General features: G+C 35.5%; 2 long non-coding RNA genes across 2 annotated transcripts in view; both read left to right on the plus strand.

Moving 5' to 3' along the window:
* The window catches only part of LOC138125374 (uncharacterized), a 228,420-nt gene that overhangs the window by 175,574 nt on the left and 32,901 nt on the right, over window positions 1-19,945 (plus strand). The gene's annotated exons all lie outside the window — the stretch shown is intronic.
* Window positions 4,612-5,465, plus strand: LOC138127204 (uncharacterized). Its single transcript, XR_011158143.1, has 2 exons — window positions 4,612-5,021; window positions 5,218-5,465. It is a non-coding gene; the product is annotated as an uncharacterized lncRNA (long non-coding RNA).

The raw sequence follows: 19,945 nt of genomic DNA on the forward strand, positions 1-19,945 counted from the left end.
ATGCCGACGATGTGGAACGCGTTCACAATACAACCTTGCTGCCGCTTTAGAATTCCTGTCACTTTCCCCGTAGATTATCATCATTTCGATGTTTTCTTCGGGAGTGAATATTTCTTACTGTGTTGCTGTCCAAAAATCGACACTTTTCAAATGTACTAATTAATGTCACTTTGACGTTAGTATAAAACGTTTGCATAGTTGACCAGACAAATATTGACTTTTTAACATTAATTTTGTTACCTGGTAACAACAGTACGCGGAATAATTCACCTGATACACTTTACTAATCATTCTTCTGTGATTGACTATCTTAAAATTGCTGTAATTTAAAAACTAAATGGTTTAAGGAAAAAAATCTTGAAAATCCTATATCAGATGGAAGAACAGAATTTGTGGTTTACGGCTGACGCGCGAGTTCTGGGACACCCGATATACAACAAAGGTAAACAACACAATTACTTATAATAATTGTTGAAAATACCCAAAATGATTTACGCATAAATGTCATGCTAAATGACATTTCGCGAATTATTCGGGCCGCATCTTCTACAGTTTTATAGTATAGTGGTAAATATTGACTAAAATCATAAATGACACCAACAAAGAAACAGATCTTAAAGCACCCCATCCGGTAATTTATGGTGGGGTGTTAAATATCCTCAGCCAAATATTTGGTGGCACCCAACGGGCAAAAATTACCGGTTTCTTACCTGCAAGTGTAAGTATATGTCCTGTAAGTGGATTGTAAACTGTTTCTTTGTTGGTGTGATTTATGATTTTAGTCAATATTTCTATTAGGGGTAAAAATACAATACACGAAGACGAAGTTTTTTTCACTGTTTACAGGTTTCGCGTACACCAATTGTTTTATATGGCCCCATACGAAAAAATCACAAGGATTTAAATCCGGTGAACGAGGAGGCCATGGTATTTATCTACTTCTTCCAATCCATTTATCTGGAAAATCTTCACCTAACCATTCCCTCACAATTATTGCATAATTTGGAGCGCACCATCAACTAAATACCACGTATCGCACCTTACCATCAGGTGTACGTCCTCGAAAAGATCTTCTAGTCCATTTCTTAAAAAGTCCAAATAATGTGCGCCAGCTAATTTCGTCAGTTGCCATCCAGGTTTTGACAAATCTATTATTTTCATTGTGCTGCAGAAGGAACCCTGGAGTTGCTGCGACAGACTCCAACACATCTTCGTCAGCGTCGAGCTTTCGGTCACTTTGTGTGGGACCCATGTGTGCTGTGTGCACGCGGAAGGAACCACGAAGGAAGGAATCACGAAGATCCTGCAATACAACAGGGAACAAACACACGTCAGGGGCTTGTCGAGTGGGAAATCGATAATCGATGAAGAGCTACTGCTCTGGACGCGTTACTGCTTCACCGTAGACAAACACCATATCCGGTTTTCCAGCGAATTAATAATTTGGCATTTTTACGAAGTACTTGCTGCCGTGTACAAATATAAAGTGATCATCGACACCTAAAAAGCGAAGGGAGCAAAGTTTCTATTCCAGCAGTTCTAAAAAGGTTTCAAGGGAATTTTAAAAACCCAAATAACAATATCAATAACAACAAGGAAAGACAGGAAGACAAGAAGAGGAGGGGGAGGAGGAGGTATTTGGGGCAAGTAAAAAAAAACCGCAAGGTCGACGGAAGTGGAGAAGAAAGCAGGCAGGGAAATGGAAGAGATATTGGAAAAGCTGGAGGAAATGAAAAGGGAAATTACAGAGGAAATAATGGAGCTGAGAAAAAAGAACCAAGAAGTTAAGGGAGAAATAGAACGACTAAGGGAAGAATTTAAGAATAAAGAAAAGAAATGGGAGAAAGAGAAAAACAGCATGTCTGAGAGAGTAGCACGGCTGGAAATGAAAATGGAAAATGACGAAAGAAGAAGAAGAAAAAATAACATAGTGATAACGGGATGGAGAGAGGAAGGAAAGAGCAAGCAGCAGAGCAGAGACGACGTAGAAAAGTTTATAAAAGAGAACATAGAGGAAGCTAAAGTCAAAGATTGCTACAACATAAACAAGGACCAAATACTAGTAGAAATGGAAGAGTGGAGTGGGAAAGAAAAGGTGTTGAAACAGAAAGGAAAACTGAGAGGAAATAGGGCAACAGAGAAAATATTTATTGGCAACGACCTCACAAAGCAAGAAAGAAAAAATTACGAGCCATCGCTAGAGAAGAAAAAAGAAAAGGGTAAGATGCAAAAGTGGGGTACATGAAAATAACCACAGAGGGGGTACAGAGGAAATGGAATAAAGAAAAGAGGAGACTAGAGGTTTTTCAGTAGAGGCAGTTAGATGGAATGGAGGAAAAGGAGACAACGGAAATGGACAAAGGATAAGGAAGAAGGTAGATGGACAAAAAAAAAAAGAAAAACGGAAAGAAAGCACAAAGGGGAACAAGAGAAATAAGGTACGAAAGGGAGGGAAGGAGCAAAAGTACTATACAGGGTGATTCCGAAATAAGTTTGGAAAAAAAAGTGGAGTAACCTTGACACAAAATAATTCTGCGTAAATGACTTTTGAAAGTGAAATCAAAAGGATGGAAATTACCCTATTTCCTTGTCTTTCCAACGCCTATGAATAGGGAAAATTTGTCCGAATTTGTTCACTTCATTAGCAACCATTGTTACATCAACTCCACGATAAAGTCGTAGGTGCAATCACACTGCTTTGTAAATGTTTCTATGGAAATGATCGAGAGGAGTAAGGCTACGTTTGTGACTGACGGACACCTTTGATTATTATTGTTGCTAAACTACCAAGATAAGGTAATCACTCAGCAGCGTACTAGCAATTTTGACCAAATTTTCAATCATTTGTATCTCGAAAACGAAAATACTTTTATATGAAAATTTTTTTGTCCATGACTTCTTCTCATCATCACCAATTACCGAGTTTTTTTTTCCAAACTTATTTCAGAATCACCCTGTATTGGAACGTAACGGGATTAAGTAAAAGAGGGGAAGAATTTTGGGACTACGTACCACAATTCGAGGTAATGGGTCTGGGGGAGACTTGGGTGGAGGAAAGGAGCTGGGAAAAAATAGAAAAGACGCTACCGAAAAAGTACAAATGGGAAGGACATTGGGCAAAAAGAGAATGAAAAAGAGGAAGAGCTGTAGGGGGAATAATAACAGGGGTGAAGTTGGGGATTGAAGAAAAACGAAAAGAAAAGGGGGTAGAAGAGGGATGCATGGTGATTTTGGCAAAGAGTGAGAGAGAGATGAAAGTAATGGTGAGGAGCCTAGAACGTGAAGAAGAAAAAGCTGGAAGTGAATGTAGACAAGACGAAAATGATAGTGTTCAACAAGAGAAAGAGAAAGAATGAGGAGAGTGAGTGGAAGTGGGAAGAAAGCAAGATAGAAAGAGTGAACGAGTTTAAGTACTTGGGCTACATCTTCAATTTGAGAGCCACAGACAAGGCGCAAGTGAGTGAGGTAGTGGGGAAGGCGAAAAAGGTAGTTGGATGCGTTTGGGGAATAGGAGAGAGAAAGTGGGAAGGTGAGTTCGGGAGGAGAATGATGATATTCGAAAGCATGGTACAGAGCGTGCTGATGTACGGAGCAGAGATCTGGGGATGGAAGGAACAGGAGGAGGTGGAGAGAGTGCAAGAGAAATATTTGAGATGGGTGCTAGGAGTGGAGAGAGAAACACCAGAGTACATAGTGAGGGAAGAGTGGGAGAGGAGCAAGCTGAGAATGAAAGCGGGAAAGAATGGGCGGAAGGGAAAAGTGCAGGATACTGACTGAGTGCTATAGAGAAAAGAAAAAGAACGCGGATGAGAAGGAGAGAAAGAAGTACTGCAGGAGGAATGGGTATGCCAGTGAGGAAGTGGAGAGGGACAGAGATACGGACAAGCAAGAGAGAGGGGAGAAAATCATTGAATCGAGGTACAACAGGGAGTATGAGAGGTGCGTGACAGAGGATATTCCAGTGGACCTGGGGAAAGAAAGCGCGAAAAAAAGAAAAATGATGGCGAGATTCAGATGTGCCGTGAGGAGAGAGAGGCAATTGAGCACATGTGGAGCGGATGCGGCGAAATGAGAGAGAGGATGGGAAAGGAACGGGGAGAAATAATGAGCGAAGATGGAAGAGATATAGGATGGATGAAAGAGGTATGGAAGAGGGGGGAAAGGATAGAGAAGGAGAGGGGTGGGGAATAGAAAGAAAAAATGTTAGTTTAATTAAAAAAAAAAATTGGAATTGTAAGTTTTCTTTAGACAAAATTGTATATAAAGGGTGTTTTTTTAAATTTGGCGTCGAAGTAGGCGTTGGAGAGTTGATTGAGAGCGCACCACTAGTGTAAAAGCGTAAGATTTAAACAGCTGATCCGTGATCCGTAACCTGTATAGTGCGTTCACAATCGACAGTTCAACGCCTACTTCGACGCCAAATTAAAAAAAACACCCGTTATGTAAAGGAATTCTTTAAAGCCCGTAGGGCAAAATAAAGTTATATGTACATTGTGCAGTAGTTTGTTGAATGAAAAAGAAGGTATTCGCACTTGGTAAATCGACCAAACCTAGATGTTTGCACACAAAATATTCTACAGCGTGATCAACAAGGACTGAAACTGTTGGCAGCAAATGACAGCAAAATATTCCCAAAATATGAAATTTTTTTGTGCGTCAGTGTTGGCACCCGCTGCAAGTTGTGAATGTCAAAAAATTTAGGTTATTTTACGAGTTGGTAGTTTTAAAACACGATACGTACAAAACGACCAAAAACAGTATAAAATGTAATTAGCGGTACTTAATAATGGCCCACTGTTTCGATATTCATAAAAGCGACAGGCCGTGCCCGCATGCCCCTCCTGAGAAACAGAAACATGTTTTATGCGTTATTATTTTCGAGTTGAAAGTCTGCGGGATGCAGGGATTAGATCCGGGAAAATTTGTAAGGTTGGAACTTTAATTTCTTCTTTAAAATGGTTAGGCAACTTCCATATGACAAGCCTGTAAAGTAAGGAAAAGGAATGACGTGATTTTTAATGGTAAGGATTATTAGGCCCTGCATTAAACGTGCCCAACAAAGAACTTTGGATGCCTGTGTTTTACATAAGAATCACGCCTGTTTGGAGTGAAAGCTTTCGCACTGACTTTCGAGGGTTTTGTTCCATTCTACCTCGAACATTCTCAACTACATCTTCTGCCAGTAGGTTTTGCCTTTTTCACATCACCTGTTTGTAGGTAACGTTGCACCAATCTCGTGCAATGCTGCCTAAACGCGACTAAGCTACCGCGCCGCCCAAAGTACCAACTGGCTCGGGGAACATTTGTTGAAATTGGTGCAATGTATCGTCCGTGCTCCGTGGAATACTGCCAACCGTTAGCAGCATCAAAATTTCCAGTCCGAAAGTACGCCATACCAATAAAAATGTCTTGCTCTAGTGTAAAAACCATTTTCATTAATAAATTGATACAAAAATGACACTTGATTTTGAAGTTTAAATTTGTCCGTCAAAATTGACAACTGAAAATGTAATGCTACCAACTTCACTGAAATTTTCATCATGTTGTCATTGTTGCCAACAGCTTCAGTCCTTGTTGATCACTCTGTAGTTGTATCAGAAAATTCAATTAAAAAAATCTATTAAAAAGAATTTGTGACCAAGTGGTTGAATGATTTACACAGTATAGTGGAACCTAAAGCGCAAAAATAGTAACATTCTACTGGAGAACATAATAATTTCATTTCATTTTTTTTTTTTTTTTGTAAAATGTACATCTTGTTCTTAGCCTCTTGTTCAGAAGATTATCGAGAAGAATAGAAGATATACTATCCTAAAAATTCAATACGGATTCGGATTGCTGGACAATAAACAGTATCAATTTAATGTTCTTAGTGATCCAGACTTTGTCATAATTTATCGAAAATATAGGTTTTCGTCTGACAAAAAAAAAAAACAAATCGCATCACTTTAAATACATATACGCGTTAAGGAATGAAACCCTCTCTGGGTGTTGTCGTTCGAGTTCAGGTTTACTTTTGTTGAAAAGTTGTTTGGAAAAAGCTACTTAAAAGCTCGCACGGGCTTACAAACAAAAATACCTTGAGTGTATTAAGCAGATGTAATGCAATGCCACAGGGGGTTGTTCGACGCAAAACGTAACCGAAAGGGTGGAAACAGACAGAATCCTAACTAGTTGCCGTTACAAATTAAGCGAAATAGTTTTATGCGAATGGGAAGCACTTAAATCGTTAAAAAGCCAACTTTATTAAACCGCCGAGATTTTCAGCGGTGTAAAACGAATTCTTTTGATTTATGCGCCAGCGAATACCTTATCAAATTACTTGTGCAGTAACACTCTTTATTCCGGGGATTGCGCTCTTTCACAATGGAAATTTAATTACAAACTTTCCTCTTACACTTGTTGATACAATTAAAACGAGAGGGAGGATCGGTGTAAACAGCGAATTTCGCACGAGATCGAAAAATGTGCCCTGCATACACACGATCCTGCGATATTACTTCATAATTTATTCATGGATCGACGGAGTATCTTAAATATTTACAATGAATTGCATTTTGAATGTGCCGAAGTCTTGATCGATTTAGGCGTTGTGAATAAAAAATTCTGCGTGAAATTGACGATTGCGTTATACAGGGCCGGGTTTGCAAATATAAAAACAGAAAGAAGGTTAATTAAAATGAACTTGAAAAAATAGTTGGCGTTAGAAACGTCATGAAAAAATGTAAGCAGAGGCAATTATAGTGATAACACTGATAACAACAAAATATATTCAGCCATCGGTGATTGATCATATCATAAGTTTATCTTTGATGATTTTATATCGGGTGTTCATTTCTCCTCAAAGTTGGCGTTGAAGAAAAAGTGAGGTTAGATTTAAGCAGCTGATCCGTGATCTGTAAACCGTGATAGTCTTTCACCAAAAAGTCATAGCCAACTTGATGAACTTTTCACTTGAACATCCGTTATTTTCAACACATCACATTTCTACACCGGCAACTTCGTGATTAATTTAAATGAGACATTTCGTTCAAGCACAATATGTGTTTAATTACGCAATTCATAAATTAAATCTGTTTTTAATTACATTTTAAAGTTTTTCCAAGTTTGAGATAGATGTAAGTAATCATTAAATTGGAAATGGTCCAGTGTTTGATATTTTTATACAAAGATAAAGAAACAACTTTTCAAGCGAGTTACTTGAAAAAACAATGATTTATCAACAATGACCTAAAGAGATTTATGCAGAGTTCTTAAAGATTTTAACAATGTCTCCTCCGTAAAAGTATTACAAGCTTAAAAAGTTTATTTTTCAATGCGGAAGAAAAGTTACATTCATTGCTGCGATGACAAGGATTATTTATCAAGGTGTATGCTCGACATTTTTTTCTCCGAATGTCTGTTTCTCTGTGGAATTTTTCTCCTTTATTTCATCTTTAATAAAACCCGATTCATTAAGTAAGTTCGGAGCGAACCGTTTGTTAGTTTTGAAGTGCAGTTATAAATTGCACCCCATCCGAGAGTAATTAAATTTAAGTAGGTACCAGAGAAAATTCTTTGTAGTTTTCCGTGGAAAGGCGATAAATCGTCGGAAAGAGAAAATCGTGTAACTCGCACGTAACTGCTCATATTTCGCGGTAAATTCGTATAAGCAGTAAATAATAAGGAGGGAGTAATGGTGACGAAAACCGGGAGAGTCCCTTCGGTTGATTTAACTCGTCCGGCTCCCTCATCCACTGCAACTCTCCCCTCGACAAACGGAACGGGAAGTTTTATTACGCTTTTAAAGGCTTTCATCATATAAATATTGTCTTATAATATCGCATAAAAGCCCCAGTTGTAATCTCGAGCGATCCGGCGTGGCGTAAGGAAAACGCCACCACCGCCGCCGCCGCCATTGTTACCTAAACATACGTTCTTGAAGTTACGACGAAACACTGATTTATTCGCAAACTCCTTGGATTTATTGACCAACACCGGTTCACTTTGAACTTGTTTATATTTGGGCCCTCCTTGGGCTTAATTTATTATGTACGAATGCTTTACACCGTTTTTCCCTTGTTCTTTTAATTGAAGTTGTAAAGCAATTTGTTTCCCGAAGCTTAATTTTGTTTATTCAGTTAACGAGCTTTTTAAATTGGCACGATTCTCGGTCGAAGCTCAGGCTTCATTGGTCGCAACAGGATTTGTCTTCGCTATGCAAAAGGGGCAAAAACAGATTTTAAAAAATGTTTTTTTAGGCACCCTTAATGAAAAAAGTAATTTTACGTACTCCCAAGTGGACGAAAAGTAACTCTTTTTCAGACGCACTTTTCGTACGCACCTTCTCGTACACACTTTTTCGGACGCAATTTTTCGGACGCACTTTTTCGGACGTTGACCGTGACGCTATCTGTTGATCTGCTTAGTAAGTTTACAACGAAACCGACAAAACCGACTGAAAACAAATGAATATTTAACAGTTAAACAGTTAACAGAAAAAGTGTTGTGTGTAGATGAACTTTTTGGTCTTGATACACGAATAACTATTACTTAAATTATTACATATTTTTTAACTCTGTAATAGCCATTAACATACCTAGAAATGTCCTAACAGCCGCAGATGTCAGTTTCAATACTTAAGACATTTAAGGCTGTTATAAAAGTGGAATTTATCAAAACAACGTTATCAACTAACTACCATTTCAAATTCCCCTCAATTGATTAACATCTCAACTCTGTATTTGGTTACTTTCCTGCGCCCTAATTTTAAATCAGCTCATTTCATATTAAAATACATCGTTAACAAGTTAAATCCGGATTATCAGAAGAGAATTAGCGACTAGATTAAAAGTAATTTATTGCGAACTAATTACTAGTTGAGATTATTCCGCGAAAACTTATCACGAGTCGAGACGAGCTACCAAAACTGGTTATAAATAGTTAATTGCCACATTAGACAAACCAAAAGACCAGACTCATAGGCAAATCGTTTAGTGAAGTCATTACGGTTCTTAAATTATCACACGCTGCATTAACTCGATGGTAAAAAGCACATCGCGGAGAAATACTGCACCCAGGAAAGGGTGGACATGTCTAGACGCCTAGACGGCAGCACTTTTATCTCACTTTATTCTTTTATTCTACTACTAATATTAGAAACACGCCCTATTAAAAAAGGTGCCACTCAAAACGTCAACTTGCACTAAAAACAAATGTGCCACATATGCATTTCTAAGAGATTTTTACTGAGTAAGTTGAAAAAAAAACTTGTCGTCTAAAAAATAAAAAGCAAGTTTCAAAAGTATGTCAATTATCGTCTAGGACCAAACTCTATCCATTCATTGTGAGAAATATTATTCGGTAACTGCTTTATTTACGATTAATTCCCATATATGTACATCAAACGTGCGTGTTCAGCCAATCAGAGCGCTTGCTTTTATCCAATCAAAAATGTTTATCGCGATTAAAACGTCCTGCTACTCTATCATCTGTCAAAAGTGATTAAAATTGCATGCTACTCCTGTCAGATTCTCAAATTGTTTTTAATAATTGTGTTTTTAATAACTGTATTATAAATAATAATTACCTGACGTTAAAGTTTGTATTGTCAAAAATAACAGGACCTAATTTTTTATATCTGATAAATTTCCCAATTTTCACTTAAACATTTTTGCTTTAGACAATTTTACTCGTTGAATTTGGGCATTTTTATTCAAAGGTTAAACCCTCGAGTTAAAGCTCTCTGGCCTAACCAGAATAAAAATGCCCAAATTCAACTCGAAAAATTGTCAAAGTAAAAAGTTTTCGTAAAATTGAAAAATTTATTCGATAAAAAAATTAGGTCTTGTTATTTTACCTTCGACTAATTCTTCAACCCATATTATTGCACTGAGGTGGATATTTGATACTTTAAAACCAACTCTAAAAATAATTGAACATGGGACAGAAAGAGGCGAGTAAGTTTTGTTATAAAGTAAAAAGTAGAAAATAGTAGTTCTACTTACATTTTTATTTTCTTGGGTGACACAGCTTTCTCAAGAGAGACATTGTTTCCGAATAACTCTGCAGACGAACAAGAATAATACATACAACAATTCTAGGACAAACTGATTTCAAAATGTTGTAGATAATAAGCTAATGTGTTTTGTTAGAGTTTTAAAGACAAATATTGTGAAATAATTTGCCCGATAAACCAGTGAAATTAAAGTTGCAAATTAAGTGCAACAAAAACAATGTTACTATTTTACCAATAAATTGCAGCAAAGCTTGTTAGAGTTTTGAGTGTAATCAGATGTATTAATTACCTATCGAGGTCTACAATGTAAATTTCCTTTCCGTTGCAGTCTCGTCGCGTTGGTCTTGTCAGTCTTGATCATCCCCTTTTCATGTATCGATTATCCCGACCAACCTCAGTCCCCCTTGATTTGAACAATCGATGTTTTATTGTATCCAATTTTGTGAATGGCATAAGTAAGAAACTTTAAACCGTTTGGAGATTTATAACGAGATTTAAAACTCGTGTAAATCCTGAAAGTGTAACATCGTTGCAAAGCAATAACAGAACATATTTTTCAGTAATGACAAACTATGGTGCTTTGTCTGGATATTGTTAAAATAATACAAATAATCACTTTAGTTTCCAATATTAGTATTGTTTATTATAATAATAATTAATAATAAGTGGTGGTAGTAGTTTTTCAAATCTAGAAATTCTACAACACAATCAAATTGCTTCACTAAAAAATTATTTTCTCAATAGAGCTCGTGATAACACTTTTTTTAATGCTTTGGTTTTAGCGGATAAAGGCTACACACCTTTAAATTTAAGTGATAATATAATTTCAGATATTGTTGAGCCAAATATACCTGACACTATAGCAAATATAAAACACAAGTCTTTACATGGGAGATATTTTAAAGAACTGGAACAACCAGAAATTAATATTCAGGCTTCTCATGCATGGCTTAAGAAATCAAATATTCACCCTGAGACTGAGGGTTTTATATTTGCAATACAAGATCGTGTTATCAATACAAGAAATTATAAAAAACACATATGCGGTTTACAATCGATCATCGATAAATGTAGGATTTGCGGAACTGAAGGGGAAACCGTTGAACACATCATTTCTTCTTGCACCGTTTTGGCTCAAAGCGAATATAAGAAACGTAATGATATATTCGCTAAAATTATACACATGAATTTAGCTGTTAAATTCAATTTATTAAAGGATACACAACCACATTACATTTATAAACCAGAAGGTTGTTTGGAAAATGACAATTACAAATTATATTTTGATCGTACAGTTTTAACTGACATTCACATTCAACATAACAGACCAGACATTATTATTTTAAATAAACAACAAAAGCAAGCATATCTTTTAGATATAGCTGTTCCAAATTCACACAATCAAACACAGAAAAAAATTAATAAATATTTACAACTCTCCGTTGCTATGAGAAATCTTTGGTGTTTAGAAAAAATTTCGATTGTACCACTTATAATTTCAGCAACGGGAATAGTACCGCAATCTCTTTTAAAAAACTAAAAATTTTGGACTTAGAGAACACATTGGTGGTTGAAATTCAAAAAGGTATATTATTATACTCATGTCATATCGTGAGGAAATTCCTTAACATTAACACAGAACATAAAACACAAAAAAGTCAAAATGTGGAGGCGAGACGCCGGTAATTATGTTGATAAGCACTGCACTATTACTTGATAGTATTATCCGTAATAGTGGATGTACTCCGGCAAAATTGCCGTGCCGCCAGGTGGTGGAGGGTTAAGTTATAATAATTAATAATAAATGCTTTTAACAAATCTTCTTTTAATTTGTCCAATTCTATTAGGTAATTACTTGTAAGGCATATCACTGACATTTTTCATAATTAAAAATAAAAACGCTTCATAGGCATGTTTGCAGCAGTTAAAGCAACAAGACCTAAAAGCTAAAGTTGTTCTTAACTTTGTATTATTGTATAATAATATTCAGGATACCGCATTCCCTTATACACTCTGTGTACCTACATAATACATATTGTTAAAAAAGTTTTTGACCACAACAAATTTTATTAAAACTTCCAACAAGATGAGAGTTCAAAATCTCGTCACCGAATCGTAAATATTTTGATTAATTGCAAAGATCTAACGTGGAAACTTTATGAAGTAGAATTCTGTTTTTGAAGGAAACTGTGTGCTTTTTTATTCGGGGGTAAACATTGAAAATAAATCCTGGATCACTGCTACTAGTACTACTCTTCAATCATTAAATCCGATACCTTTACTTGTTGTTTCTTGAGCAAAGTTTTCCACAATCCTAAACTCACTTCGCTAGTTTGCAACATATAATATTGTGACCCATAATAAATGTAACAACTTAGGCCTTCAAACAACTACATGTTCAACCCTTCCATGGAAGGTATACAAGGTTATGGCTAAAAGGGTCCACCTTTTGTCTTAATAAAGTAAGTAGTTTTACATTTAAGAGACAAAATGGTATTTTGTAAGATTCGTTATAAAATAGCCAAACTTGAGGGATGAAAATTCTCTAAAAATGTAAAATGACAAATTAAAACGATTAATAAATGAAGATGAAGAAGAAGTTAAATACTTAGGTTTTGTCGTCACCATCCGTTAGCGTTCTACTAATAATATTATCCATGATGATAAATTAATCCGACCTGAACGTCGTGTCACCCAGTGTGTGGTGGGTCAGAACATAACAATAACTCCGACGTGGATGCCGTGTAAAATGTGGGTGTATAACAAAATAGATGATAATATAAAAAAGAGTGCTTTCAAAGGAATTATCATTACTTGATAAAAACATCCGTAAAGACATGAAAGCACAATCATCTTTCGATCGGTCATCATAAGCAATGTCGGATGTGGTCAGTATTTGAATGGGCGACCGCAAGGGAAACCGCGATTATTGTATCGTGTAAAAAGTGAGCCTATAGCAAAATAAATGATAATATAATTAATAGAGCTTCCAAGTTCCCCTTTTTTATACTGGGTGCCCCAAAATTCTCGGAACAACTTAGCAATACGTCGTTAAGTAGTCATTCAAATATCAGGTAAAAATGTTTTAAAAAATCAATCTTTTTTTTGTAGAAGATATGGACCTATTTGTTACACTAAATGTGGCAACATTTAAAAATATTTCTACGTATCCCAAATAGTCTGCAAATATTTCATTTTTGTTGTATCCATCGAAATAAGAAAGAAAAATCAAAGCCATGTTGCCATACGTTATTTGAGGTAAAACGTATGGCAACATGGCTTTGATTTTTTGAGCCCCCATTTCTTACAATCTAAAAGATATAGAATGTTTTTATTATTTTTCTCATTATTTTCTACCATGAATTAACACGCGCCATTGAGATGTTCCGCGAATTTTGGGTCACCCGGTATAATAATTATTTATTGCACGGCAGAAAAAAAATCATACAAAACCAGTATAAACTATTTCCTGTAACATAATAAGTAAAAACACAACTGAAAAAATTGAATAATTTACAAATTGCAATGATATTTGTCACTCTGGTTCTAGTAACAATTCGATAATTTTTATTGTACAAAACTCTTAGGATATTGACCGATATAAAACTTTTAATTCTTGTAGAAATGCTTTTCAAGACTGAAAGATCTTCACCCTCTCTAGTACTTACATTTACGAACTTGTTTATGTGATGTACAAAAATTGAATGGAATACAAATTTAATAGACTCGAATATCTACACAGTACTAGACATAAAAATTGTGTGCTATCAAATAAACACTCAATAGTTACGAGTCTATATGAGAAAGCAATTTAGTATAATGGCTATAAGTTCCCAATACTAAATCTGTAACGCAAATTTTTATTAAATCAGTGAATGGAACACAGTGAGAAGGCAAACAGCCGCCCCCCTCCTGACTTTTGAATCAGGCAAGATGGAGACATCGGACGAAATAATATCAAATCGTATTGAATTATTGCTGTTGGGCGTAAAACTAAAGCTTGAATTTGCAAAGCTGACGTTGGGAGCACACTCAAGTTTAAAATTTCAAGTAGTAAGGAAGGACATGTGATAAATCGCTTGACAGATCTTTCAATACTCTATCCAACAATACCTAGTGTTTGGGGCCTAATGGGGGCTCCAGGAATTTGTTCGGAACCAAATGGGGCTCCTGGGTTTGCTCAGCCTAATGGAGGCTTCACTGGTTTGACTGTAGGCGCGCGTGAACTGACACACCGTATAGTTTTGTGTAAAACGTTTATTTACATTTATACAATTCTTTGGACCGTACGACCGTACTCGAGATGTTGGGTAAAATGACTTCTGACTTGTGACTCTGACTGTTCTACCCTGAATCCATCTCGGTACTGTCATCTCAAATCTCTGTCTTCACCCACGCAGGGGTGGTTCTCGTTCTGAAGGGAGGGGGTGGCTCTACGCCCCGACACCTAGATTTTTCAATTTTTCAATTCACGCCGAAGACTGAAGAAATCATCTCGCCCTCGAAATTTCGAACAAACTAGAGTATCTGGACCAAACATATTCGAATAGGTGGATTACTAGCCGTGGTCCAACCGAATGACCAGCTCATTCACCCTGTTGTGAAGTAATCGAGCTTTTTCGATTACCAGTTGAGGGAATACACAATTATAACTTCAACAGTAATATATTGATGTAAAAAGGACGTTACAGATAAAAATTGGAGATGTTACTGGTTACAAGTTTTCATGCGTATTGTCTTCTTGTGTTCTCTCTCGAAACCTAAGTAAACTCAGGAGCAGGTATACAGGGTGGGGGTGCGCAAGGGCGCGCATTTAACACACCCGATTTAATTCCTCTCCCTTTTTTCTTGCGGGAATAGACAGCCTACCTCCCCATGGCAAACAGGCATGTGCCGGCAGCAAAAGAGACTCCAAGATGACTAAAATAAATTTTCCTGTAGCTCACATAACCGAGTTATGAGGTTTTCAATTTCACCAATTCCAGAAGCTCGTCCTCAGGTATTACCTACTAAAAATTCGGACAGGTTGCTGGACAGCAAAAATAATTATTGATATCGCAACAATCAGCGAAAAGTTTACTTGGAATTTTGACATAACAGAAACGCAAAATTGCGGTCATCATTCCTTAATGGTGGTCAATTCTGATTGGTCAAGTTTAGGATGTCTTTTCTCAATTATCGCTTGAGATGGGACTTTTTTCTTTAAAATTCAGATGTTTACATTTACCCAAAGACTCCGTTTTTTTTTTTGGGGAGGCAGTTCTGGAACATCGGAGACAGTAACACATTTGTTTTACAAATCGTATATCGAAAAATTTGTGGATCTCTGCCTCCAAGACAAGAAATAAAAAAGTAAAGCTTGGAAGAATAATATGAACAACGATGTTATTTATAATAAATTATATGATGTAACAATAACAGTAAAAATTAATACAATACGTTTGTTCTACTCACAAGTGATGATACCTCAAATTCAGTTGGTAACAATTTATCATATCCTTTTTGAGGTAAACGTGATACATTTTAAAATATAAATATTTGAAGAACTCCTTTGAACACGTTCTGCAGAATCAATATGGCAATGATACATTGGATGCATATTCCAACTTAGATAAGACAAAAGTAGAAAATAAAACTTTCAAGCACCACTTCAACGTTTGTGAAAGGTCTGCTATTACGGATAATAAAACCAAGTGTTGATAGAATATTGCTTGTGACGTGCTCAAAATGAGCGAAAAACTTAGACTCGAAGGGCACCCCTAAATTCTTAATAGTGTTGCAACGCAAGACAGTATCGCTGCCAATCATTTAATTAAAATCTACTTTTTTCCTACGATTTCTAGGATGCCACTCTACATTTAAAAAGTAATTAATTTTAATTGTAATAATAATTTTAATACACCAATATTGGAAAATGTAAATTTTTTAATTTTTTTTTTTTTTTTTTTGTTACACAGTCATAGACTGTGTAACAAATTTTTTTTTCCAACGTCAAGTCTGAAAATGACATTTCCATCACTCAATTTAGAGATGAAAGTAGGCGTTTGCATCACATGTGAGGAAAGTAAATCACTTCCCTCACTAGTGGGGAAAGTAAAACAAAAATTTGATCCCCATTTAGGTATGTACATACTTTCTTTAAAATAACGTTCAAATATACATTTGTAAGAATTCTTTATTAACAATTAGCACTTACAAAGATACTTAACTTTTTTTATCAGTATTATAGAAATTAAATGTACAATTTTTTACACGAATTAAAACTCCAAATGTTCCTGTTTTTTTTTCTAAATAACGTGTCGGTACAGAGCTTGACGTTGAAGCCAAACTAGCGCTTCTTGCTACTTGTCTCAATCTCAGTAACGCATTGTATTCCTTTCCGTAGCGTGCTCGAGATTTTATAGGTAATAACTCCAAAGATACCTAGTTCGCTGCTTCTTTAATTTCTGTATTTGGTAAATTTACAACACTATCTTCTACTTCCATCACTATTTGTTTAGTAAATTCTGATTGATTTTCAAGTTTTGGTAAAAACACGACTTGACATTCATTAATTAAATTTTATTGTTTACTGTGAGCATGGAAACGTGATTTTCAAATTTTACTTGTATGTTAATTTGTATAAAATAATAAATTGATAATCCTATGCAAGATAAACCGAAAGCTCTTGACGTTGGAAAAAATAGTATGTTATATACGTGAGGAAAGGTCCATTGCTAAACTTGAATGATTAGATCAACTCGCTATCGCTCGTGATCCAATTGTCATTCTCGTTTAGCAATGCATCCCTTTCCTCACTTATATAACAATATACTATTAATACACCAATATTGGAAAATGTAAATTATTAATAAAAATCAGGAAAACTAGTTAACCTAAAATGGATCTTGAATAGTTGAAAGACCTAAAACTGTTGAATTCAATAAAAAGATGTAATAAATTGTTGCTAACGGCAAAGTTGTTAAGTTTCTTGCTGTGGTCAATTTGATCAAATGCGTTCCTAAAATCGATATAAATAATATCACCTGCAGCTGTTTACATTGTTGTTCGGAAATATAATAAGAAAAAGAATTTATATTTGTTACTGTAGACTGACGATCCGAGAATCCATAACGATAAGGAGAAAGAAAATTTGTAAGAGTAAAATATGATTTTAAATTCATATACAATCAGCACCAAAAGTTTGGTATAATGGAAATATTTTCACTCCCGTAGATCTTTTCGAAAAGAACTCGGACAGGTCGATTTGACTTTTTTAAAAGAAACATTTTCTGATAATTTTCATATTTCTACCCCTTTCCGTTTCCGCACAATGACGTCGTTGCCATTTTTTTAAAATGGCAACCCCCATTTTTTTTGCAGATTTTATTACACTCCTAAACTCTGATTATGCCAATGTACCTTTGGACTGATGATTCCGGGCACCTCAATTTATAAAAGTGAAAACAGGTGTGGTAAAATTAAAATTTTACATCGAATTTTCCAAAAAAAAAAAACTTATAATAAGAAAATAATACTCACATGGCTGAATTTCTGTCTGATGCCAACAAACTAAAACAACAAATTAAAAGACCGTCCAAAATGTACAATTGTCAAAATAAAACATCTCCTGCCAACAACAATACACAATCAAAGCAAATGTTCATCGTGTTCTTGGCAGTGCACTAATCATTTTTAGAACTCAGAACAAACAGAGTTTCGGGCTGGATTGTCATCGTTTCATTCATGATCCTTCCTTTCAGTTGCCCAATTGTAGCTCACCAATTGAAGTAACCTACTTTTGCCATAACGCCACAAAAAATTTAACGGAGTGAGATTCGGAGACTGCGTAGGCCACTCAATCAATTAAAAAACACCGCCTTATGAATTTATAGTTTCAAAAATGCAACATTTTTAAATTCATTGTTTTAGTTTGTTGATTTGCTGTTATTGAAATATTGAAATTCAGCCATGTCAAGTTAATTTTTGTAGAAATTTTGCCGTAAAATTCGAATTTTACTGCCATCCTGTTTTCACATTTAAAAATTGACATCTCAAGAACCGCTAATCCAAAAGTCGTATATGAGATATGAGCATAAATCAGAATCTAAAAGTCTATATAAATTTGGCATTGTCATTTAAAAAAATGACGATGTGTGCGAAAACAAAAAAGGGGGGGAAGAATGAAAATGATCGAAATATGTTTCTTTCAAAAAAATTTAAATGACTAATGTAGATAATGCATACCTAGTAGGTATAAAATGAATATTAAAAAATCTATTAATCTTGAAGTCTTCTGTATTTATTTCGTAACATTGTCACTCCACATATTTCTTCAAGCTGTTTTTATAATACCTACAGAGTTATTTATTATAAATTATTGTAGTAGTTGAATGTGCCGCAGCCTTATAATATGAGTGAGACTAGTATCGCCGTCAGGTGGCGATAGTTGCGGTAGTTTGCCTAACGTTCTGAAGCTGCGGCACATCCAAAATTTGTATCGGTTTTCGACGCCAACTGCGATGGGACAATCATTTATAATAACCCTTCATCTGTATAATAACGGGCCTTCAAATAAATTTATTTTTAGAGCAACCTATGGAAATTCAATTGTTTGCAACGTTTTTCCAGCGTAGAAAATGACACAAGAAACGTCTGACATTTTAACGAAATAAACTTAGGTTAGAAAATATTTTTAATTTTTGTAGTGTATTCTCCCTATTCCCCCTCCACGGAAGATGACAATATGACAATGGGACAAAGCTTACTATGTACAAATTACTTTACACTGTTAACAGAATTAGAATGTCGCCTACGCCTACTCTAAATATATATTTATTTGAAGGCCCGATATAATCCTTCGTAATATTTGAGCGTTCTTTTCTCGATTACATTCCGAAATACGGTTCCAGGAGACACCATATTTTGCATTAAACTTACAACAAGAATTTTATTTCTTCTTCTGATATTTAAACCCAATGATCTGTTTGTTTGCGGAAGCTTCCTAAAGAAACATTTCCGACTCTCATCTTTTTATTAGCCGAAAAGTTATCGTTTCATCTTTTGTTAAACGGAAACATACATTTTCGTTTTATTCACAATAACATTTATAACCTGAAATTACTGCATAATAACGATGAGAACTGGTCCAGTTTATAACTCGACAAATCTATTGTTAACAAAAGAAATTCTTGTAACTTCTGCTTCTTCCATTATAAATGAAGTGTCAAATAAGACATAGAAATGATTTACTGTTGAAAAGACATTTTATGCAATCGAGGAGCTTCTTATTGAGAAACAAATTCTTGCCCTTCATATCAAATTGTGTTATATTCTGGGCGATTTTCCTTACCAATCATTCGACTGAAAACAGATCGAGTGTGAATTCCGACCGCAGCAAATATATTTTTTTCCACCCTTATCACCGCAAAACATTTGCGTCAGATGTTTACTGTTGGTTTTAAAAATCGCCGGGATGATAGTGCAAGAAAGCAACTTTATTTCCTGTTATTATTTTGCCGTTTCCATTCCGCTTCCACTCTTTATCACTGTCACTTTTATTTATTGATTCAGCAATAACCATCACTTGAAACATCCCTCCCGGTAAAGTTGCCGACTTTATATCGAGATCAGAGATGTTCGTTTTAATTTCGTTTTTGCACAATGATGAAACAGTGCAGCACAACTTTTGTTTGTACTTCCAATAAGACGCGTCAAGTCGGAACAAATACTTTTCCGGCCCTAATCAATCATTCGGATGTTAATTATAAAACGGGGGCAGGGCGCAGAAAAGTACACAGTTTGTGCAGCGAAACCACCCCTAAAAAATATGACTTGCCCTCCCCCGATACAAACTAGCTTACGTGTGATCCTCCTAGTTTTAATCAAAGCAAGCTATAAAACACCCTCATCTTCTGACACGTCAAATGAAAAAGCATTACTTCCAAGCTTACTTAATGGTGATGACCT

Source organism: Tenebrio molitor, chromosome 3 (assembly GCF_963966145.1).
Source record: "Tenebrio molitor chromosome 3, icTenMoli1.1, whole genome shotgun sequence".
NCBI lineage: Eukaryota > Metazoa > Arthropoda > Insecta > Coleoptera > Tenebrionidae > Tenebrio > Tenebrio molitor.